We start from the raw sequence: 26,940 nt of genomic DNA, 5'->3' as shown, positions 1-26,940 counted from the left end.
ACAATGCTTTTCTGTTAGGTGGGGATAGGGAAGGGAAGAAGTGTGACGCAAGCAGCTGTCTCTCGGAAAAGGTAAGATAAATCATTGTGTTATACATATTCTGACATGACGAGATAGTGGGCTTTGTATGAGAGTGGTGTTTTCTAAAGTATTCTAACAGTGATGACTACAAATTTAGAAACAGCAGTAGTAATAATACAAGAAAAATACAGAATTAAGATTAAGTTTAAAAAATTTCTGTCTGCACTGTTAAAAACACAAACCCACACATTCTTACTCTTCTCAGACTAGGAACAACGTTGTTACAGCCATCAGCCCAAGCAGTCGACCACTCTTCCCGCACTCTAACTACCACATCTTCAGTAGAACTCCCGTGTCCAGACCACCCTGGGCCAGCTGGTCCATGTCCTGTCCAGTCTCGTTTTCCGGAGTGATTATCTTTGTCCGGCGTCCAGGCTAACTTCTGTGGTTGATTTAATGTTGCGTGAATAATTGCTCGAGATGTGGGAGGGTGGGAGTTTGAGTGTATCTGATGAATGGATTGCTTTTCCGTGTAAGTGTTGTACGCAGAAGGGGACGCGGGGGAGGATGCTCCACGTGCGAGTCTTATTTGTTTAGGCGTTCCGGGTTCGTTGAGTTGATCTCTCGAGGCTTTACGGGCCATCATGACCATGTACTAACAATAGAAAGTGTCTTGGGGCAAGGACTTGCTTTGTTTATGGGTCGTCAAAAATGGCTTGTTTATGTATGAATTTACATATTTCGTATCAAATGATGATACTTTAAATTTGGATTTGCTCAATCTTTTAACATTTTTTTTTGACTTGTAATCAAAGCAAAAAGTTTCTACAAAATCAATTTTAAATCCAACAAAAAACTTAAAAATTTCATCAAAATCCCAGCATATCTATTCAAACATTGCCACCCAGGCAATAACGGCTGTTTGCCACGTACAAATATGTGCGTAACTCATCCGTTGTGACATTTGACGTTCTCCTTTGGCGTCCTTTCGGTAGAGGACAAACTTGTCTGCTTGCTAGCTTACTGACTTCGACGGAAGGGTCCTCGCACAAACTCAAAAAGTCAACAGCGTCCGATGTGCAAAGAGGGGGGAAAAAGACATAGACACAGACGCGAACACACAATGCGATTATGAAATTTTACGACCAACTCCGCCGGAAATACCGTCCTCGGTGCTGTCAGTCAGGATATTCTGAGGGTGGTATGCAATATCAAATTGTTCTATGATTTGTTCCCTAAAAACTAAAAACTAAAAACTAAAAACTAAAAACTAAAAACTAAAAACTAAAAACTAAAAACTAAAAACTAAAAACTAAAAACTAAAAACTAAAAACTAAAAACTAAAAACTAAAAACTAAAAACTAAAAACTAAAAACTAAAAACTAAAAACTAAAAACTAAAAACTAAAAACTAAAAACTAAAAACTAAAAACTAAAAACTAAAAACTAAAAACTAAAAACTAAAAACTAAAAACTAAAACTAAAAACTAAAAACTAAAAACTAAAAACTAAAAACTAAAAACTAAAAAACTAAAAACTAAAAACTAAAAACTAAAAACTAAAAACTAAAAACTAAAAACTAAAAACTAAAAACTAAAAACTAAAAACTAAAAACTAAAAACTAAAAACTAAAAACTAAAAACTAAAAACTAAAAACTAAAAACTAAAAACTAAAAACTAAAAACTAAAAACTAAAAACTAAAAACTAAAAACTAAAAACTAAAAACTAAAAACTAAAAACTAAAAACTAAAAACTAAAAACTAAAAACTAAAAACTAAAAACTAAAAACTAAAAACTAAAAACTAAAAACTAAAAACTAAAAACTAAAAACTAAAAACTAAAAACTAAAAACTAAAAACTAAAAACTAAAAACTAAAAACTAAAAACTAAAAACTAAAAACTAAAAACTAAAAACTAAAAACTAAAAACTTAAAACTTTTATTTTGATTTTGATTTTGATTTTGATTTTGATTTTGATTTTGATTTTGATTTTGATTTTGATTTTGATTTTGATTTTGATTTTGATTTTGATTTTGATTTTGATTTTGATTTTGATTTTGATTTTGATTTTGATTTTGATTTTGATTTTGATTTTGATTTTGATTTTGATTTTGATTTTGATTTTGATTTTGATTTTGATTTTGATTTTGATTTTGATTTTGATTTTGATTTTGATTTTGATTTTGATTTTGATTTTGATTTTGATTTTGATTTTGATTTTGATTTTGATTTTGATTTTGATTTTGATTTTGATTTTGATTTTGATTTTGATTTTGATTTTGATTTTGATTTTGATTTTGATTTTGATTTTGATTTTGATTTTGATTTTGATTTTGATTTTGATTTTGATTTTGATTTTGATTTTGATTTTGATTTTGATTTTGATTTTGATTTTGATTTTGATTTTGATTTTGATTTTGATTTTGATTTTGATTTTGATTTTGATTTTGATTTTGATTTTGATTTTGATTTTGATTTTGATTTTGATTTTGATTTTGATTTTGATTTTGATTTTGATTTTGATTTTGATTTTGATTTTGATTTTGATTTTGATTTTGATTTTGATTTTGATTTTGATTTTGATTTTGATTTTGATTTTGATTTTGATTTTGATTTTGATTTTGATTTTGATTTTGATTTTGATTTTGATTTTGATTTTGATTTTGATTTTGATTTTGATTTTGATTTTGATTTGATTTTGATTTTGATTTTGATTTTGATTTTGATTTTGATTTTGATTTTGATTTTGATTTTGATTTTGATTTTGATTTTGATTTTGATTTTGATTTTGATTTTGATTTTGATTTTGATTTTGATTTTGATTTTGATTTTGATTTTGATTTTGATTTTGATTTTGATTTTGATTTTGATTTTGATTTTGATTTTGATTTTGATTTTGATTTTGATTTTGATTTTGATTTTGATTTTTATTTTGATTTTGATTTTGATTTTGATTTTGATTTTGATTTTGATTTTGATTTTGATTTTGATTTTGATTTTGATTTTGATTTTGATTTTGATTTTGATTTTGATTTTGATTTTGATTTTGATTTTGATTTTGATTTTGATTTTGATTTTGATTTTGATTTTGATTTTGATTTTGATTTTGATTTTGATTTTGATTTTGATTTTGATTTTGATTTTGATTTTGATTTTGATTTTGATTTTGATTTTGATTTTGATTTTGATTTTGATTTTGATTTTGATTTTGATTTTGATTTTGATTTTGATTTTGATTTTGATTTTGATTTTGATTTTGATTTTGATTTTGATTTTGATTTTGATTTTGATTTTGATTTTGATTTTGATTTTGATTTTGATTTTGATTTTGATTTTGATTTTGATTTTGATTTTGATTTTGATTTTGATTTTGATTTTGATTTTGATTTTGATTTTGATTTTGATTTTTTAGTCTTTTTAGTGAATACCACCCTTCAGTTCTACCCAAATCACACGCTAAAATCTATTTTCAGCAAATTGATGCACAAACTTTCCGTCGTCACATCACGGACTTCCCCCTGCCTTCGAGCAGACTCAACCGGATGGTCATAAAAAAGCTCTTCTGGTCATAAAAAGTGTTCGAGCTTTTCTTGGTCGTTCTTTTTCGTCCTTGTCGTTACGAATTTCTACGGAAAGTGAAACACGCTTAGCACACGACACAACAAACTGTCCCTCTTCACCCCATCCCAACTCTTGGGGCTAAGCTTCGAAGTTCAACGTGGAGGCACAATGTTTGATAAACTGTTGAAATGAGAAAAAGTTAGATTTATGTTATGACTATGGAAAGAGGTTCGTTTGATTGGAATGGCTCAACTTTTGGAGTGTCCCTAGTGGGTGAAATGTTCAAAATCTGTAGAAAAATATAATATTGAAACCCATTTATGATTATTTTAAAATCTAATTTGAAGTCAGATTTTTGTATAAACAAACTAAAATTCCAAAGTGATATTTTCTACAAATCGGGACCCCAAACAGAACAACGACGATGATGAAGAGCGACACAAAGTTCGGGGGGATTATCATTGGATTTGTCGCACTTTTGACGAGAGAATAACTGAAAGAGAGTTGGGGAGTTGGGCAAAATATCGGATGTGGCTGTGCCAGCTAGGAGGGAAATCCGAGAAAAAAAAAAAACATTTCTCCGATTTGGAGGGGGGTTTCGATTTCATTGTTAGGCCGAGCAGCAGTGTGGATGGTTATAATTCATTTCTGACTCAATGGTGGCAGCAAAGAAGAAATGTTTGAGCGCGCCGCGAATTTGAAGAATGTGCGTTTGGAGCGAATGGGGAGATTTGCTGACTAAGCTTTTGGAGATTTGATGGGGGTTACGGCATAATCGAAAACAAAATTTAATACACGAAGGAAAACTAATTTAAGTTCAGATAATGATTTTGAGGACAAATATGAAAATATCTAAATAGTTTGTTGATTACAGTATTAAAACATATTGAATAAATTAAAAAAAAATTACATTGCCGTAAAAAATCTAAAGCTTTAAACTCTTTATTTTATTTTGAGATTTAACTAAAATCGTTATTTAGAAACGTTGCAGAATTGAATAAAATAATTCTGTTTAATATTTTTTGTTCAAATTTGAAGCTTTTTTTGCTCACAGAACTATAGAATTTCAATGAAAGCAAAAAATCAGATTAAGTGGAGAATTACGTCCTATTTTTTCCCTTTTCAAGATAATCAAATCTCACCAATTTCGAGATCCTCCACCAAAACATCAAATAAATATGTCTTTAATTTCGCCTTATCATCGCCATTTGGAGCAAAACTTTTGCGCTGCCCCCAGAGGCTATTTATATCCATCCCTCGGGTACTTTTATCCAATTTCCTGTTTGTTGGAGGGGGAGGAAGGACACCCCCTTCCACAATGTCCATATCTTATTAGATTATGGTGCAGAACCGGCGAGTTCTCCGGAATGACGCCGCGTTGCCAAGTGATGTAATCGAAAGGAAAATGAATTAAATTGTGTATCGGAGCAATTTGCGAGGACTTTTTTTTTCTGTGCGTAAAAGGAAATTCGAGGGAAGTATTTTTCTATCCCTCTGGATCTAATGACTTGTGGAAAATGAATGCTCTTTTTTTTCCTTCGATGGTCGTTTTTCCAACTGAATGAAACATCGTGTAATGTGATTCGTCTGGACTGGAGTTCAACTAGCTTAACCCTTGACAAGATTGGTAATACTTTTTTGTATTAAGTTTTTGTCATTATGGAAAAAAATATATAATTATGATCGATTAAGTAGATAAAATGCTAAAATATTTCTTTTTTAATAAGAGCAAGCCATATAAAATGATAAAAAGTAAAAAGTTCGAAAAAGCTTAGTTATTGAATTAACTTTTACTTGAAATTATGGCCAGTTCAGGGTTAACACTATCGTAACTTGAGGGGTGGCCTGAACTGGAAAACTGATATCTTTTTTCCACCCCGCAGAGTTTTGTTCGTATCACTGTGGTGAAGAGTATGGTTGTCGAAATCTACACTATAGCATGGGATGCTGCGAAGTGACTCTGCCGCACCACCAGCAGCAGCGAAATTTTCCACCCTTCTTTATTCTGTGGGTGGGGAAAAGGAAGGAAGTGTATAAAAAGGCAGGAAATTCCAGCTCACAAACTCGTGACAATATAACGTCATAAATATCGTTATAAATATAAATTTATGAATAATAAACAATGGCGCATCGAATCTGGACTGGATATGCTTCCCCCTCCATAGGAAAAAAAAAGTACTTGAAATGGGGAAAGAGTGCTTCATGTTGGCTTTGTGGGTGGCTAAAAATTCGTTTTGACTTCCTGATAACACATGACTGCACGAAAACATGACTTATTGGTTAAGCCAAAATTGACATTGAAAATATTCACATTTTCTTATTTAATTAATATTGAACATAATTGCTTTTATGAATACATGATTTTCTTGGTCAACTCAACAATCTCGTCAAACAGTGTGGTTAATAAATTTAAAGCAGCAGAATTTCCCACCCACATATTAATAACCAAATTGATTGATTGACATTTTCGTTCGCATAAAAGGAAAACAACGAAACCAAACACCACACACACCCACTCCCACTCTCACCACCGTCAACGTTGACAAGCCTTCAAAAGTTTTCCTCCGAAAATTTGCCCCCTTTCAAGTGAGATCGGTTTGACAGTCCAAAAAGTTTAATGCATACTGACGATCGCAAAAGAGGGGTTGGGGAAAATTTATTATCTGCAAACAGTGTGCCTGTGTGTTTGTGCCGGAAATTATATTTTCCATTTTAGTCCAGAGTCCCTCTACCCCGCGCGAGACAATCTCAATCGCAAACACGCTGCCCGAACAGGCCGGAAACGTCGAATGCAAATGCAGCTGGGATGCTGAGTGGTGATGCGGCGGCTTTTTTGTTTGAGGTTGATTTACGCGAAAGTTAAACAGTTTGGTTTTTTTTGGTAGAAGTTGCGTGGATATCTGATGGAGTTGTTTGGATATTTTTGGGGAATATTGTGAGAAGGTGCTTTAAAATTGTAATTTTGATTAAAAAAACTACAATTATTTTTGTTCAATTTGTTAAAAAAGTATATAAAACGCTTATTTTAAAGAATATCACGTTTTATAAATAAAGGTTTTTTTTTCACATTGCAGCAATTCTCTTGAATTTCGTAAAACTTTTTATTGTATTTTTTAATTAGTTTTATACTTTGTCCGTCGATTTCTTATGTCCATATAAGCCATTTTGCATCATCAGTTTCTTCATACAAATTTGAGGGCTGCCTTTAGAAAAGTGCTATGAAAACATTCGTAAATCTGTAACTCGAGAAAGGAGGTTTCTGACCGATTTGGTGTCTTCGGCAAAGTTTTAGGTTATGGTTCGGATTATCAAGAGAAAAAAAAACTACTTATTATTAAAAATATCTTTTATCACAAAAAAAGATTTTGACAAACTTTACTTCCTTGGATTTAATTTTTTTACTACAACTTTACCGAATACACCAAATCGGAAAACCTCTTTCTCGAGATACAGATTTTCGAATGTTTTCAAAGCACTTTTTTTTAGAAAGCCCCGTAATTTGTATGTAGACTTGTATGAAGATATCGATGGACAAAGATTCATACCGAAAAATAAAATAATAATAAAATAAGGATTTTTTTTGTGAAATTGTACAGAATTGGTCACCATTTTTTTCTAGGTTAGAATATGGATAGGAATGTTTTAAAGTTGATACACACATGAAACGAAAAGATTTTTTGTGAAAGAATAAGAATATTTTTTTACTAACATGGGTCGAAGCTATCAAGAATTGACTTTAATAAAATTTATGATTGAAATTTGTTATCTTTACAATGTTCAATCAAAAACATTTTTAGTTTAAAAATAAAGTTGGTCAATGTGATTTACTGAATTAAAAATATGGCTTATCAAAATAATTTTATTTGTATAAAAATGTAATCAGAATTCCAGAATAAATCAGAATAAATTTTTATAACGTGTTTAATTTTTGTATTCTTTTTTTATAATTCACAATATTTTTTATAAAAAATACCTCATTAATGTACCGTAAACTGGGGTGACTTTGATAGCTCGGGGTGACATAGATAGGAATTTGATTTGGCTACTAATTTTGATACAACCAATGTAACTGTCGCATTTTTGTATATATGTTTGATAATAAGCTATCCCTTAATGCTAACATACTCAAAATTCTCTAAAATATTTAGATATAAATTTGAAGGGCATTTGAAAAACCTATCAAAGTAATCCCGGGCTATCAAAGTCACCCTAGTTTACGGTATTTAAAAAGCATCAAAATAAAAAAAAACTGCTTGAAAACCACTTTCTTTCATTGGTTAAAGTAAAAGCATTGTTATATTTTTTTTTAATTATGTTTATTGAAATCAGGAGAAAAATTGACAAGATTTTTATTACACAATGGTTTCTATAATATCGTCATCAAATAAAAAAAAAACAGAAAAAACTAAAATCTTTTATGATAGATTTGTGATACAAAATACGTATTTTTTTAAAATCGTAGACTGCTAAAATTTTCATTACTTTCTGTTGATTTCACTTTTACATACAATTTTAGGTAATATTACACTAAAAAAGGAATTAGTCAATCAATTAATACAGCTTCCAATTTTTTTTTTTGAATTTTGACGCAAAGAAAAAATCATTTTCACAAAATTTTAAATCAGCTAAATAAAAAAAGAAAATTTTAGGACACAAGAATTTTATTTTTACATTGAAAATTGAGCCAATGGTTTCTTTTATATGGTCATCTGAAAAAAAAAGAAAAAAAACTAAAATCTTGTATGATAGATTTGTTATAAAAAATGTGTAATTTTTAACATCATCAACTGCTGAAATTTTCAACAGTTTCGGTAAAATTTTACTTTTAACACACAATTTAAAGAAAAATTACTCTTAAAGAGGGAATAAGTAAATCTTTCCCAGTTCCTGAGGGGAACACCCTTGAAGAGTATCGGGGCCGGTATTTACAAAGCGGATTCAGTGGCAGTTTCATTCTCAACTTAATGTTAACATGTTAAGGTTAATGTTAACATTCCATAGGTCGCCTCCCTAAGGTGTCGTGATAAGGTCCAGTTTGTGACGATACACTACCTTCCCTTTACTAAGCAATCGATTCCAGAAGGGAAAAGATCACCAGTTGTGTTGGTCCGAGCCGGGATTTGAACCCCGATCTACTGCTTACGAGGCGGAAGCGTTACCACTGGGCTACGTGGCTCGGTTAAAGAGGGAATAGCCAATGAATTATTATCTCTTCAAAAATTAAACTTTTTTGAATTTTGACACCAAGAAAAAATCATTTTAACAAAATTTAAAATTAAGGCTGTGCAATTCGATCATCTTAGTAAAAAGAAAGAAAAATTTAGGATATTTTTTGCTTTTCTGACAGTATTTTGACAAAATTTCTTCTACATGTTTTAAAGTAGAGGTAAGCAAAAAATAAGAGCAAGTAGCTCAAGATTCTTTTCAAAACTACGGTCTTTTGAAAGAATCAATTTTTAACATTTTGCCTTTTTTTTAGTTTATAAATGTAGTTAATGGAATTTTGAATATATATTGTAGTATGATTTTTTTTTTCGAGAATTTGAATTGTAATTTAATTTTTTTCAATGGTTATAAATAAATGTTTGATCTATCAGAATTGTGTACACGGTATACTTTTTCAAGTATTTAAATTACTTCAAAAAAGAATGATTTTCTCAACAGATAAAAAACTATTAATTACACAACTGATCGTAAAGATAGATTAAAGATATATTACACGAGCACAAATTTGAGCATTTTAAAATGCTTAGCTATATTTTGCAGAAAAGATACTAAATAGCCCGTTTAAACTTTATAAATAATAATAAAATATCAGAAGTTGTTTAATTTTAGCAGAAGTTAACACAATTTTGTTAAATTAACAGCAATTATCTCCAAAATACTAGTTTTAAGTTTGGATGCTTTCCCCTTTCAATAATCAGAACGTTTTGACCTACACCCAACCGGCGGTCGCATGATTGTGATACATGGCGGCATGAAAGTATATCAGAATCTGCATGAAAACGGTCCTCATGCATTTTTTGCGATATAGGTGTATGACATTTTTGCCCGTTACCGACAACTATCGACATTACCGACGGCAGATTGATTGTATTGCAGAAAAAAAATCTTAACAGAACGAGGATTGAACCATCAACTTCTAGGTTGCTGATCCGACACGCTACCACCGCGCCATGGACGCTTGATGAATGTTGATGGACAGAGCGTGAACATAATGTTCTCTCTGGAGTGTTGCTCGGAGACGCGCCTGCATTATATGTGTTGGTGAGAACTGCAGATCGCTGAAATGTTTACACGCGGGCAAAAATGAGCTTACTGCAAAAAATGTTATAAAATGTGACATTTTCTGCAGCAAATCCACTGTTGCAGATTTTGAGATAAATTTTTCGTTTGGGTGTATGGTTCTCAAGCAAATCTTCTCGTGTTTAGTTTTTTTAAAATAATGAATTAAAGTCTCATGAAAAACATGAAAAAATTACACAATTCTTTAAAAAAGGCTTTTCAACAAAATTCAGAAAAAGAGCGAAAGAGCTGTTCAAAAGAGTGGCTCATTTAATGAGCGAGCAAAAACGAGCAGCTACAAAAAAGAGCGATTTTGCCCACCTCTATTTTAAGTTCCCTACACAGAGATAAAAAGTAGAAATTTTTTGTGTAACTTTACCTAAAATAATGTGCAAAAAAAAAATCAACAGAAACTGAAGGAAATTTCACCAATTCCTAATGTAACATTATACATTTTTGTTACTCAATAATTCGTCAGTTGTGTACTATCTTGTGACAACGACCATTAAGTACTTTTCGAGAAAATCGATTTTTTAAGTTTGTTGGTAAATAATTTCAAAATTATGAAAGATAGAGCCAAATTTTTTGAAGCAATCGATTCGTACACTATCGCTTAACAAACGCTCTGAGTTTCAACTAATTTGGTTACACCAGTTAAAAGATACAGTAAATTATGTAAACAAAAATCTGAAAAGCACGTGTCACAAGTGTGTTTCGAAAGTAAAATTGTACTACGTGTCACAAGTGTGCACAGAATTCCCATACAAACTAAAATAAGCTCAAATCAATGGTTTAACCGACTTAATCAGTATATTTTCAAAAACAAAAGATTGCATTGCCTTTAAAAAGTTTGTTTGTACATAAATTTTGGAAAAACTAGAAAAAAAATCCACATTTTCCAACATGTATGACGTGTCACAAGTGTGCACGATCATTTTGACGATAAATTGGTCTATGTCACAAGTGTGTATTGCGATATCCGGGAAACGGAAGCGAGTTTCCAAAATCGGGTTAAAGCATCTTGTAGTGTTTGTTAAGTAGAGCAAAACGTCATCATTAACTCATTTTCGACCAAAATGGTCTATGTCACAAGATAGCACACAGCTGACGAATTGTCTCTATTATCACATTTGAAATTACCATAATTATTTTTTACTATGCATCATTAGTTTTTTAAAACTATTTGGTAACGATTTTCCTATTCCTTGTAATGTTAATGTTATGAAGACAATCTTTGGTCAATGCCTTGAATAGAAAATCTAATGATTGACAATGGATTGAATTAAATTTGAATGATAAGTAATGAAAAACATGTAAAACAATATGGTAACCATTCCTCAATCAACTTTTCGTATTAAATAAAAATATGGGAACAAAATATAATATAATCCTCAATAAAACTGTATAACTAAAACTAATGTTCTATTTGCCACTTATTTAATTAAAACCTCACTTCTAACTCATCATAACTGATAATCTCACCTTCCATAAATTCCCATCCTGCAATAAGCTTCCCTTTTCCACGTGACATCACCCCAGCAAACACCAGCTTCGCCTCCCTTTTCCAAATGTCAAATTAAGATAAGGGCATTTAAAGCATGGTTGCATATTAACCATTTAGTGTGGATACCTACTGTGTGGGTGTGCTGTCATTCAGCAGCTGCTGGCAGACGGGGATTAAAATAAGCATGAGGAACAATGGCCCGCAAATGAACGCAAATGTTTATCAGCCAACAATGGACGGGCAGCAGCACCGAAAGCCATCCCGTTCCCGTCTCCCCCACAAAACGTCGTCATTCAGGGGGCCACACTGCTTTTTGCGTTTGGCAGCAGCCCCTAAATGCAGGCAAACAGCACGGCAGGCAGCACACGAACCCGAATGCGATACGAGATTTGCTGCAAAAGAAGGGGGAAAAAGGGGAGAGGCATTATGATTGCGGCTTGCAGTTAGTGTGTAATTGTGTGCGAGTGTGTGGTTGTGTGTGTGTGATTTAGTGCTGGAGCTTCCTTTGTCGACAGACAGACAGACAAAGTGACAGTCAACCGTTAGCAAAATGATAAAATTTGAGTGTGGCTGTGTGTGTGTGTAAATTTCAGAAGGGATGTCGACGCGATAAACAATGGCACTTTGTTTGCTCAAATAAGATGCTTCCGGTTGATGGTTTAGTGTGAATGTGTGTGTGTTCTCGTTTGTTTTGGCATCATGCGAGTGGGAAAATGGTGCCTGATTATTAGAACAATAATACCTGTGAGGTTACTGCAAATGTTGGTGAAATTCTTGGTGCACACCCAATCAGGCACAGTACGCTAAATTTAGCATTATTTACCTAGAGAGGTCATAACTTGTTGCAAAAATCCTCGCATTTTTTAAAACTTTGATGAATTTAAATAAAATTCATTGAGTAGGTATTAGAGTGAACATGACTCTGTATTTTATGATTATTTTTGTTAAATCAATCAAAATTTTGATTAATGGAGTTGAAAAATTGTCATTTGGATAATTAAATAATTAAATATTCAAATGATTGACATAATATTTAATCTGGAACTTAGAATACATGTATTTTTTGGATCTACTTTGATGGAGATTCTTCATCATCAAATTTGATGATCGATGTTTACTTCCATCTTAAACCCTTTCTGGACTATAGGTGTTAATCTAGCATAGAGAAATATCCAATGTAAATTCTAGATGATATTAAAAAAAATTGGAATTTTATAAAAATTTACAGGGACTTCATTAAATAGTCAAAGAGAGAACACGTTTTTCGAAGAACTTTTTTTTTATGTACAGTTCCAGTTGAAAAACAAAATAGTGCAGAAAATATCCTGGAATCACCCTAACCTTACTCTCTCTACTGCTCAAGTTTTCATCAAGCGCGTTAATGCGTACGAAATGAACTTGAAATGCCAGAGTGCATAATCCTGGCAGCATCAGCTGCAGCAGGTTGCCGCGCCAAACGCAACCTGCACCGTATATAGTTTGAAGAAGTGCAGTGCAAATCTGCCACGAGCTCCACGAGCGTTAAATGAGGCATTCATCCAAACTCCTTCCCCACTCACACGCGCTCATCACGGACGCTTGACTCTAATCCACTTACACACACACACACGCGCGCGTACCCACAGACACACCGACAACGTTGCATAACAGTAATTATAATTATCATCCGCTTTCGCACATTTCTGCCGCCACCCCCCGTTTCACTGTCCCGTGGGGGGTTGGGGGAAAAGAAGGGTTCTTTACATCTCACAAGGACTCCCAAGGGGGTACTCATAATTTCTCCTGCTTCAAACCACTTTAGACTGATTCTCTGGGATTCTGCAAAAAAAAAAAAAATTAACTGACCGCTATAAACCTGTTTGTGGTTTTGCCTACCACCAATTAAAATTAATTTGACATCAAAATGTTTTGGCAGCGTTTCAGGGAAGTCAGGAAAGTCAGGAAACTTAATTAGGGTAGGGTGTCAATGAGACACGGGGAACAATGATAAAATGGCTCTCACAAGTCGTAGTTTCAATCAATCAGGCTCATATTTGGGGGAAAGGTGTTTCTACTGGATACACGTCTGCCTTAATAGTGGCTTTGGTTATGGACGCTCCCTTGAAAAGTTATTCATAAATTTTTGATTCTGGGGTGTAAAAGTAAATTATGGACAATAAATACATTTTCGGTCGTAAGCTGCCATTTACACCAAAACTAATATTTCTTCAAATTTCTTTCGACGTTCTAAAGGGATTGAGTTGGGCTACAATGTCCCTTCATTAGGTTTGGCCAAAATTTAGAATATACCCAGAATCTAGGGCTGTCTCATTGTTCCCCACTCATTTCAGCTCATGGGTAACAATGAGACACTTCGACTTTTCTTCATAAATTAAAATCTATGGAAGTCTTTCAAAACATGAATTGAAAGAGATTTTTAGCAAATTTTTTAGAGTTTTAACTTCATTTAACCAAAAGTACAAAGTTATTTGGTATAAATACATGGATTTTACAAAATTTAAATACTTTTTAGTATAAATTTTGTTAATTAAAGTTTCATGTTGGCTAAATTGCTCTAAAATGTCCAAGGCAAGTCACCTGCAATGGAACAATACAAAAACATGATGTTTTGCTAGAAAAGTATTGATTTTCGTAGAGAGTCTCATTGTTCCCCAGCTGTCTCATTGTTCCTGCCAAGTGCGTCTACAATGAAACAGTTGAATAACTCTGGCTGTAGATGTCGGATCGATCTCATATTTTGGTCAATGTTAGAACACATTAGAAGAAAGAAAACGCAACAAAAAGCGCATCAAAACATCCTGATGAAAAAATTTGAAAAATCGTTGAAAGTTGAAAACCAAAAGTGTCTCATTGATGACTACCCTACCCTACTTAAATCGGACTGAAACAACGATTTCTGAAGATGATGAATCTTTAACGGTGCACATCAACCAGAGCTTTTGCACCAAGAATTTTGTTACAGATATTTTAGTATTTTCGAAACTAGGGGAACTTTCGATATATTTTTTTATTAATCCCCTAAAGTACTGTCTACTAAGAGATTTACAACAGAATTAGCTTATTTTTACAATCAGATTGTTGCAGGATTGGGTCCGTAAGTTTGATTTTGGAATAAGAAGACAACAACTTCCTTGGTTGCTGTGCACCCTTAAAGTTTTACATGTAGAAAGGTTTCGAAAATCAATTTCTTTAAATATTCACAAAGTTTACTTTGCAAATTAAGGTTTAACGTTTTGTAGTTTAATGTGAATTAAGTTAATTTTTAAAGGAACTTACCTTAATTAATCAAGTTCAAATCAGATCAAATTATCGAAATTAAATGAATGCTAAATTTTCAAAGATTTCTTCTTTGAATCAAAAAGTAAAAAAAGCTGAATTTTGTTTTTAAACATTTTGCTAAGTCTTTACCATCTTACTATACTTTCAATACTTCTTCAAATGTACGGATAATTGAAAATTGTCGGAAGAACTTTGTACTGCAAAACGTCAATGAATATTTTCTAATTTTTTGCGAAAAACAAACTTGTTGTGCTAAATTGAAAATATTTAGACAGGGCTCAGTGGTTTATTCTCCAAAGTTTGTATGAAAAAAGAGCGCGATTTGCTCCTTGTGCATATTGCATGGCATTTCTTTCATTTTTTGTAGGTCAGTGATAATTGTTTTCAAAATATCTATGTATTGACAATTTTTAACGAAAAAAAAAAACTGTTTATGGTTCTGTACATCGTAATTCCTCCAAAAAATGTGTTCAATCCAACCTTAATAAATGCATTTAAAAATTGTTTAAATTTGATTAGACTTCTATTTCCATTAAGAAAAGAAATTTAAAAAAATATTTTTCCTTGATTTTTTAGGTTGTAAAATACTTGCAACGGACTTGTTGAAAATCCAAAAAAATGTTAAAAACATTTCAATAAGTCCTTAAAATAAACACTAAAACATCAAACAATTTGTTACGATCCATATCTCGAATAAAATTTCTAAGAGATTAAATTATATCAATGGTTAAGAGCAAAATCTTTGATCCATCCAAAAAAGTGTCAAAATTTCCTTTGATTTTGACAAACAAAAATTGCATTTTTTAGTCAAATGCGTATTATTGCTTGCGTATTTCAAAATTCACAAAAATCCTCATAGTCCCAAAAAAATTGTGTCTGTGAAATATGAATTGACAAAAAATCTAATTGTAAAAAATATTTAACTGGCTGAGAGCAGAATTTTCCAAACCATTAAAATAAAAAAAATAAACTATTAAGAATAAACTTAAAAAAAATGTTATGCTTCAAAATTCCCAAAAAATCTTCAAAGTCTTGAAGACTGAGGATCACTTTTTATGTGAAACATGAAGAGTTTACAAAAGAAAACAAACATTTAAATTTTAAAGGTATCCAACTGGTTTGAGAGCTGAAATTCCAAAATTTAGAAGACCAAAAAAAAAAAAAAACTCTGAAACATTCTATTGAAATTTCCACTATTTTTCAAAGTGAGATTGATTTTTAAGGGGTTTATCAATAATTTTGCATAAGCATAAGCATAAGCATAAGCATAGGTGCCCACCCGCAGTTGCTACTCCGTTATTGACCAGGACCTCCAGAAGTTACATCCACGAGCCGTGGAAGATGAGTGGGAGCTATCTTTCCTCGCTTCGCAACTTCTCAAAGACCCCTATCATGCTGATCAATACCGGCGCCAGCCACGACCAGTGGTAGGGTCACGGGGAAGTGGATGGGAATATTAGTCCGATACTTTAGTGATAGAGACCGCCCAATCGACTGCTTCTCCGACAAAGTATCACATGAGTTTTGAGGGGGTTAGTAGATGGGTATGAGGTCAGGATTCACGAGTGGCAGTGATGTGACCATGAGCATTTTGTTTATCGGTTGAAATTTTAAATCTTAGGCAGCCGGCTGCGGAAAGATAAATAATTGATTATTTAAAAAGTGTGTTTTAATCGAACGCGTGCCAACCGAGCAGTAGCGCTATGGGCTGGACTTATGAATATATTTTTACTGTTTGTACAATTTGAATAACGCGAGCAAATTTCAAAAATAGTAAATAAATGACGCTTTACTCTTCATAAAATCGATAGATTGATGAATTAATACTAAAACTGAACTTGGAATAAATTTTTACGATCATTTACGACGAAAATTATCGCGAAAAACAGGACTGCGCGTCCCCAGAAGCACTGCACTTATGAAGGCATTATTCAATTATTATGCCCAATCACCCCATGCACACAAATAGCGACACAAAAGAGACGAAAATTATCACGAAAAAACAGGACTGCGCGTCCCCAGAAGCACTGCACTTATGAAGGCATTATTCAATTATTATGCCCAATCACCCCATGCACACAAATAGCGACACAAAAGAGACGAAAATTATCACGAAAAAACAGGACTGCGCGTCCCCAGAAGCACTGCACTTATCTTAAGGGGTTTATCAATAATTTTGAAAGAATAACTTTTGAATTTCAAAATTTAATTAAATAAATCTGAAACATTCTTTCAAAATTCGGCAAAAATCAATAAGCATTGAAAACATGAACCTGAAAATTGTAATTAGGGACGATGGATTAGGAAAAAACGATGTTTTCGTAAAGATCAGACAAAAATTTCCCGAAATTTTACAAATTTCCGGAATTTTGGTTTAAAAAAAAACCTAATAAAAACATCATTTGCAAAGGGTTGTGTAGCTTGAAGAACTTCTAACCCTGTTTCGAGATTGAAGTAATGCCATTTGTTTGGAAGATTTTTGAATGTATTCTGAACTATTTTTCATCTAATATAGTAATAATTTGATATATTTTTATTTTATCAAAATATGTTACAACGATTTTTTTTTGTAGATATTTTTCTGACAAAAAAAAAACAAAATATATATTTAACAGTGCATCTTCCTTGAGAACTATTCCCCAGCTCTCGCACACTTGGTCCCAGTTGATGATATTCAATTAAAGTCAAGCTCCGACACCCAACTGCTGCCACATTGAGTGAAGAGAAGGGTTTGCTGCGTCCTTGCGCCACACGTCCCAAAGGATTCTGAAGCGTTCAGTACATATGGAAAGCGCCGAGAGTTTCGTTTCATACAGAACTTGACATATATGATGAAGCAGATAATGAAAACCGCCAATTCAATTTCCACACAACAATGCATGGCAAACGCACATCAGAAAGCATTTAGCTAAATTGAAAGAAGATTGTGTCGTGTGGGACGGGGTTTGCTGTCAGGACTTCGAAGGATCGACGGTCGAGCGAAAGATGAAGGACGATGGTTTGGTTTAATTAAGGCCATCAGCACCCACTCTCACGCTCTTGGTACTTGAGAGCTCGTGTTTGAGGAGTTCTTGAGTGGGGAAGAACAAAAGTCCAACTCGGATCGTTTGGATATCTGCTGGTTCGATGGGTCCAGCAAGAAGCAGGACTTCTCTGGTTCATTTTATGGAATATCGAGGACGATCAGCATAAGGGAGGATGAGGAAGGAAGTGTGTATTTAAATAAGGGAGTGGGGGTTGATGAATGAGTTGTTTTGTGGGGAAGAAGCGTATCTCATACATATGCTAAGGGGACTCAGCATTATGAGTGGATCGTTTATTGAGGCAAATGCTAAGAACTAAGAGTAATTAATTATGATGATAGTTTTTCATGCTTTTGTCGGCAAATATGAGTATGCCTAAAGAGATTGCTTTCGATTGAGATGCATGCATGATAAAAACATTGTTCAAAAACTGCAATTGTGCTAATTGCATGAGTTTTTGCTTCACTTTCCAGATGTCCAGATGTCTCATGATTGAAAAAATATAAATAAATAAATATATATTTCGTGTCATAGTGTGAAACTTGACGTTTTTTTCTGTGATTATTTATGGTATAAATTGCAAATAGAAGTTTGATAAAGTTCCATTTGAAATATCTTTTCAACATCATACAATAACTACCATCAAGCTGTATGACTCATTGCCATAATTTTTTTCACCACCAGGAACAAAGCTTTCCGTACTAGTTCACCCTGAAATCTTTGCTGAATGGCAAAACAACACACTATAAACACATCACAATTTATATGCATAATCATAATTCATTTTTTATGCTTCTCTGGTCGGTATGAAGAGCAGCAGCAAACGATGATTGTTATTGCGATGATGGCGATGAGCAGTTCTCTGGCTGCCATAATGACGATCATGATGATGGTGATGATGTTGTTATATTTTGCCTCTTTCCGTTCCGTTCAGCAGGATTCTTTCAGCATTTTTTTTCAGCATGAGCCACCCAAAAGACAGGCCCGGCTATTATGCTGCCAGCGCATTACACTCACACAAAAGGATGAAGCCAGGGTGGACCACCCCGGAAAGGGAAAACTGGCGAAGTGGAAAATCGCCAGACAAAGCATAATGATTTTGGATATTTTCGTAATGAAATTGATATTAATTATATTAGGATTACGAAAATTGAAATTGGGGGAAGCTTCCTTTTTTATACTCTTGTCTTGTACGATGGTTACTTTCTACACTGTGGGATGAAGCTGGTAGACTGAATGGCAGAGATAGGCGCTGGAACGACATTTTAACGGCTTCCGCGGTCCTTTGGATTTGGTTGGCTTCCTGGAATTTGCCAGACAAAAAATTGATAAATGGAAGGTAAAAATATGCTTCCTGATTTATATCCCGTTTTTTTTTCGAGATTCCTAACAAGTTGATGAAAATGCAGAGTTCGTTTCTTTTCTTTTAAAATGTTAGGAGAAATATTTGATTTTTTCGAATAAAAACTATTTGGAAAATAAATTAAAATATTTAAATGAAATGAAAAAATGGAGACTTGAATTTTTTTTCCAGAATATTGCAAAAAAATAAATAATTTATTGGTGTAGATTTGGCGATTTCGGTATTGTTGTAGGTAATGACATTGACTATCGGAAAAAATATACACGGATAAACGAATTTTCCCGTTCTTTAAATTTACTTTCATCACAATAACTTGATTTTGACAAACTTAACCCCTTTTCGTTTTTTTTTATTTTTCATATGCTTTGGAAAAGTTTAAATTTTTGAGCAATACGGATGCTTATTTCCCGTCAAGTATATATAAAATAATGTTCATAGCAAGAATGAATATAACTTTTATGAATGTATCGAATTATTTGGCCCTGTCAAGAAAAAATAAAATAAATGAAAACAAATTTTGGTTTGTTTTAAGGTTTGGGCACACAAGTTTCAGTTTTCATCATTTAAAATTTTAACAATTAGAGCGTCCAATTTCCCGTCCGGGGAAAAAAATCCTGAGAATTTCCGGGATTTTCCGAAAATAACAAATTTCCCGGGAATTCCCGAAACACATCTTGACACATTTTTTTTCGAATTTACTAAAAAATAAAAATGAAAGAACTTAATTTTATTTAATTCAATTCAATTTTGTGTTCCATTCTGAAAGTTCGTTTGAAAATTTCATGTCAAGGTTTATTTCAAATAATATTAATTGGTGAAGTATTCATAACTAGGAATAGATCTTGTTTATTTGTTGGGCAACAAAAATTACGATATTATGGAATGAAAATAAACTATTATAATTTTGGTAAGATTTTAAACGAAAATTGTTGTTAAATCATTTGAAAATAAGGAACCCATCATTATCAAAATTGAGTATTTTTAGGTTTTTTTATGAATATTGAATTTGTTTCATTAAATGTCTCAAAGAGGGTTGTGCAAGAAAAAATAGGCTAATTTGTTTAAATGTTTTCGAGAAATTATAGCTTGATATTGAAATTTTCTAGAGCACTACAACTACCAAGGGCGTAAGAGGTTCAAATTTAAAAAAAAATGTCGAAATTCTCTATGTTGCTATGAACATTATTTTAACCAAAGTCATTTATTAAGCTGAAAAATAAAAAAAAACTACTTCGTATTTTATAAATGGTGACGTAATATTTGAAAACTTTGAGTTTTGATATCAAACAAATGGTATTTAAAGTGAAAAACAGATTTTTAAGATAAATTCAATGCGCATCTATTTATTCATGAGCTTAACACAAATACTCTCAAGCTTGAGAAAAAGGGGGCAATCCATATAAATTCCCCCTTTTCCTAGGGCTTAGGAGGAGTTTAGGTGTTAAACCAGTAAGATTTGTTCTGAAAAAAAGGTTTGCTATGAAAAACATATTTTTTGCATGATATTTTTTGTCATTTCAACTAAACGTGTCATTACAGTGCTTTAGGCCGTTGCAAATATTTTTTTTCGGCTCTGTCCAAAGTCGGGGAGGGGGGGGGGGGGGGGGGTGGTGGATGAAAGAAGTGTTTTAAAATGCATTTTACACGCGCCCAGTTGCTTTCCAATCATTAGTTTTCAACATATCTTTTTTTTCTCGATAAAAAACTTTTCGTCGGACTGTACATTGGTATTTCATGAAAATTTATAATGTTTTCAAAGGAGTTCAAACATGCTAAATTACAAACGCAAAAAAAAATGCATTTTAACTGGGTTTCAGTTGATTAATCTTTAATTTTTATTTAAATTTTGAAGCTTCAGGTTGGTTTTGTAAAATATTTGCAACGGCCTTATCATATTCTCTTAAACTTTTCACAGAGACATATTCAAACTCATTTTTATGGTTTTGGAGCTTGGATTCATTTTACTCACCGTGATTAGAACAAAAAAAAATGTTTGATATTTTTTGCTCACACAAGCAGTCAAGGCACTTTTTGATATTGACACTTATTGTGACCATTTATGATGCTATTTTATACAATTTTGTTGCAAAATATTCAGAACCGGGATCAGACAATTTTACGATACTTTCAAATTTCCCGGGAATTTTGTAACCCCAGGAAATTGGACACTACACAATCAATAATTTCCATGCTATTATCGATTGAAAATGGAGGACTGAAAAGGTAGCACTTAGAAAAGATCATTTTTCGTTACATTTTATTAAAAATTTTCGCAAAATAAATTTTTATTCCAATTTCAGACCTCTTAAAAATAATTTTTGGATTTTATTTTGGAAAACTTTCGATGCATTCCAAATATTTTTTTTAGTCATATAGCCGTTGCGAACATTTTTTTTTTTTTCAAAAAATTCAAATATTTTTTAACGAGTCCAAACATGCAAATTTGGACTCCTTAAAAAATTGAATTGATTTTCAATTGATAAAATTTTTATTTACTTTAAAAAAATATGTTTTTTGAAAATATATTTTTTGGCCCCCAATTTTTCAAGCCAATTTTACCTTCAAAATATGTGTTACGCAAAATACCAAATTCTAAACTCATATATAACATTGACTGAATTTAATTTTCTAAGGCTCGTTTGTTTTCTTTTTGGAGCATTATGAAAGACTTGATGCCTTTTTAATTTATTTTTTATCTATTAAGTTACGAGAAACTTATTTTATTTGAATCACATTTTATAAAGAATAATGGTTGATTTCATATTCAAGGCACAACAAAGTGCATAATTTCCTTACTTTTAAATGCTTTATGCTGTTCAAAATCTGCTGTTGTTTTTATAGACTGTATTCAAGATTATCACCAGTTAATGGAAATCAACTAGAACTATGAATTATTCAAGCTTGAGAAATTGATTAAATGTATTGATTAATGGTTTTTATGTCAATTCAAAAATATTTTGGGATCTCGGGAATTTCGGGTTTTTTTTAATTGGAACGCCCTAAGGACAGTAGATTATTAAAAAAAAAGGTATCAACGGTCCATCCAAATAAACAGTACAATTGAATGTCGACTTGTGAAAACGTAGAGAATTGATCTTAAGTCTTTCTAAGTTAAAACATCATTAAAAAACGTTATTTGATCCAGTTTTGAATTAAATTGTTTGTTTCTTTAAATTTTTCTAACTATTTTATGGTCTCCTAATTAAGCGCCATCATCCTGTATCGCATGTTCCGTTTTCCCAATTTGCCACCCAAATTGCCACCCAAAACCCGACTTTGTCCTAATTAAGGAAACCGAACCCCATTTACCAAACTTACTGGCCCCCGCTCCAATTGCCCTAAATTCAACCCCCTTTACGTGAATCATGCCGTTGCGTCCTTCTTCGATCATCGGCCGGGGCAACCATTAATTTGTCATAATTACTCCCCTGAAACACTACTAGCCGAGAGAGAGGATGCATTTAATTACAGCTCCACGGTACCGTGCAGCATAATGACCTCTTTCCTCAAACACCCATAAACACACACAGAGAGAGTCACAGCATGCTGTGCCGGCACGTGGACCCCAAAAAGCTTCCTTGGTTTGGCCCGGGCCGAAAGTGCAATTTCTCATCCTTTCGGGCTTCGAAACATGACCGTTCATAAAATCACGTTTCGGCAATAAATACTTGTCGTCGTTTTAAATTTCGGCAAACAACTGGCTGGAGTGACCACTTCAGAGGTGCACTCTGACCGCTTAAGGGAAGCTTACTTTAGTAGATTTTTTTTAATTTGTCTATTATTCCATAATTGTTACAAAAATAACTTATTTTAAGTTTAACATTATAAAAATTTTCGATTTCAAAAATTTGAAAACTAGTCCATCAAGGGTTAACCACTTTTCCGAGGGGCCACTTTGTTTGACCTGTAACTTTTTTTCTTTTTCACTCTGTTGTCCAAAATCTGCTGCAAGCAGCCTCTCAAAAGGACATCCAAAAGTGCTGTCCTTCCCCGTTGGTTTCGGCGTGCCGTCAGCGTAAAGTGGCTGCTCGTAAATTGTTGTAAAATTTAATAAAATCATAATATAATGGGGAATTATGAAGGGGTTTTCCCCACCAACAGTAGCAGCAGCACAGTGGGGTGTGGTTGAAAGGGTGGAAAAAAGGGAAATCGCAGTGGTTGAGAAGGGATTATCATTGATTTTCACATTAATAATGCAGTGGTGTGATCTGCAGCTTTAAATTATATTAATTATCAGAGATGAAAGGGCATTTGGGACGGATTAAATGCTGCCGACTTTTGATTGTATCCTCAAAAGTGTCAGCATTTGTGTGAATGAAAAATTTCAAGTAGTGCATCGTAAATTATTGCTACGAACTTTAGTCATGACTGATTCAAATTTGTTGTAGAGATTTCTCTATATAACAAGTAATTCGATTGTTTCCTCAACCAGAACGAAAACATATTTTCAATCATCAAGAAAGTCACCCCTTTTTATCCCATTAAAAATTTCCATTTTCTTTCTCTCCTCAAAATTTTCAGCATCCAAGAACCAGCACGAGCTCAGTCAGTTTCCGCTCTCTCTAGAAATAGCAACCAATTTGCATTTCGATTCCTTCCATCATCAACAGCAGCATCCAAGTTGCTAAGTGTTACGGTTCACCGGAAATAAGAGAGCTGTGGAATCGAACATGAATACCAAATAGCAGGTAAATATCGAAAAGAGGAAAAGAGTATACTTTTCGTTTGTTTTCAATTACCCCACCATTTACGTCAAGGAGGGGGTTGTGGGCCACTTGTGCGAAACCAATTAATTCCAGGACGTTTTTTTTCTCAAAATTGAAATTTTCTTCCGCTGAAAATAGCTTCTCTTTTCTCAAATGATGCTCGACGTTTTCCAATCACATCCCGGGCAGGCAAATGCGAAAATGGAAAAATACGTAATTTAAACTTTTTTTTTCGCTTCCACTTCCTGCTCATAAAACTCCCTCCCAGGAAGGAAAAAGAGCAAACTGCAATACAAATTTGCCACGCTGGCAAATATTTCTATTTATCGGCGTTCGGCTTGGGGAGTGTTTGCAAACAAGATTTCCACGAACTTTATTCGTGGGATGTTGGAAAACTTTTAAATCTGAAAACTGCCGCCAGAATATTGGTGTTTGGTGCCTGCAACAAAGTTTTTGTTGATTTCCTTCGTGGCTGAAAAGTGCCAAGAGTGAAGAAGAAAAAGAAGAAAAGTTTTACGCACTTTTTATTGGCGGAGATGATTCGATAAGCACTTGTTGGGTGTGTGTGTTTGTGACTATGATGATTCAGAAATTGGACAAAAAAGTTTAGGGACGAATGACTGGTTCGACGAGATGACTGCCAATAAAGTGTCTTGTTTGCATATAAAATTGATGGTTTTGGTAGTACTTGAGAAAAGAAGAATACCGTTTACTTTCATTTTTAAAGGGGGAGGAAATTTCTCGTTACGACGGTTTGTACCGACTTCCTGAAAATGTAATTCCCTTCGAACTCAGAATTATGTTTTTTTTCACGGATTTTCTGATCACAGAACAAAAATCAGAAAACAAAAACAAATTAAACATTAAACATTAAACATTAAACATTAAACATTAAACATTAAACATTAAACATTAAACATTAAACATTAAACATTAAACATTAAACATTAAACATTAAACATTAAACATTAAACATTAAACATTAAACACTAAACATTAAACATTAAACATTAAACATTAAACATTAAACATTAAACATTAAACATTAAACATTAAACATTAAACATTAAACATTAAACATTAAACATTAAACATTAAACATTAAACATTAAACATTAAACATTAAACATTAAACATTAAACATTAAACATTAAACATTAAACATTAAACATTAAACATTAAACATTAAACATTAAACATTAAACATTAAACATTAAACATTAAACATTAAACATTAAACATTAAACATTAAACATTAAACATTAAACATTAAACATTAAACATTAAACATTAAACATTAAACATTAAACATTAAACATTAAACATTAAACATTAAACATTAAACATTAAACATTAAACATTAAACATTAAACATTAAACATTAAACATTTAAACATTAAACATTAAACATTAAACATTAAACATTAAACATTAAACATTAAACATTAAACATTAAACATTAAACATTAAACATTAAACATTAAACATTAAACATTAAACATTAAACATTAAACATTAAACATTAAACATTAAACATTAAACATTAAACATTAAACATTAAACATTAAACATTAAACATTAAACATTAAACATTAAACATTAAACATTAAACATTAAACATTAAACATTAAACATTAAACATTAAACATTAAACATTAAACATTAAACATTAAACATTAAACATTAAACATTAAACATTAAACATTAAACATTAAACATTAAACATTAAACATTAAACATTAAACATTAAACATTAAACATTAAACATTAAACATTAAACATTAAACATTAAACATTAAACATTAAACATTAAACATTAAACATTAAACATTAAACATTAAACATTAAACATTAAACATTAAACATTAAACATTAAACATTAAACATTAAACATTAAACATTAAACATTAAACATTAAACATTAAACATTAAACATTAAACATTAAACATTAAACATTAAACATTAAACATTAAACATTAAACATTAAACATTAAACATTAAACATTAAACATTAAACATTAAACATTAAACATTAAACATTAAACATTAAACATTAAACATTAAACATTAAACATTAAACATTAAACATTAAACATTAAACATTAAACATTAAACATTAAACATTAAACATTAAACATTAAACATTAAACATTAAACATTAAACATTAAACATTAAACATTAAACATTAAACATTAAACATTAAACATTAAACATTAAACATTAAACATTAAACATTAAACATTAAACATTAAACATTAAACATTAAACATTGTATCTGATGAAGCTGATGGAATGATGGAAAATGTTGTTTGAAAAATAAGGGTTTTCAGTTCAGTAGGAAGGAATTCTCTGATCAATTTGGTGTCTTGCGCAAAGTTGTAGGTATAGACGAGGATTATTCAGAAAAAAATTGTACACGGAAAAAAATATTGCTGGCTTACTTTGTTTTTACAAAAACTCAATGTCTCAAAATCAGTATTTTCTTTTATTTTCGTGATTTTTTATATTTTTTCAATTCTCTACGAAATAGGATTTTTTTTGCAATTTTTTATATTTGTATTTTTTAATCCGACTCAAACTTTTTTGGTGCCTTCGATATGCTCTAAGAAGCCATTTTGCATCATTAGTTTGTCCATATAATTTTCCATAAAAACTTGGCAGCTGTCCATACAAAAATGATCTATGAAAATTCAAAAATCTTTATATTTTGAAAGATTTTTTTGATCGTTTTGGAGTCTTCGGCAAAGTTGTAAATATGAATAAGGACTACACTGAAAAAAATGAAACACGTTTAAAAAAAAATGTTGATTTTTTATTTCACTTTTTGTCACTAAAACTTGATTTGCAAAAAAAAGCACTATTTTTATTATGTTTTTTTTTTCATTTTCTGATATGCTTCAGGGAACATCAATTGTCAACTTTTCAGAAATTTCCAGAACGGCCAAAAAATCTTTGACCGAGTTATGAATTTTTTAATCAAAACTGATTTAAAAAAAATCGAAATATTGGTCGCAAAAAATTTTCAACTTTATTTTTCGATGTAAAATCGAATTTGCAATCAAAACATACTCTTGTGAAATTTTGATAAAGTGCACCGTTTTCATGTTATAGCCATTTTTAAGTAAATTTTTTGAAAATATTTGCAATTATTCATTTTTTTTAAATTCGTGCCCATGTTTGCCCAGTATTGAAACAA

The 26,940-nt window shown here is 31.7% G+C and overlaps 1 protein-coding gene across 1 annotated transcript in view; it reads left to right on the top strand.

Moving 5' to 3' along the window:
* The window catches only part of LOC120419019 (EGFR adapter protein-like), a 131,836-nt gene that overhangs the window by 34,725 nt on the left and 70,171 nt on the right, over positions 1-26,940 (top strand). Inside the window, exon 2 of the mRNA XM_039581586.2 lies at positions 23,558-23,724. The gene's annotated coding sequence lies outside the window, so the exon portion shown is untranslated. The remainder of the gene's footprint in view (positions 1-23,557; positions 23,725-26,940) is intronic.

Source organism: Culex pipiens, chromosome 2 (assembly GCF_016801865.2).
Source record: "Culex pipiens pallens isolate TS chromosome 2, TS_CPP_V2, whole genome shotgun sequence".
NCBI lineage: Eukaryota > Metazoa > Arthropoda > Insecta > Diptera > Culicidae > Culex > Culex pipiens.
This window is presented reverse-complemented; position numbering and strand designations above follow the sequence as displayed.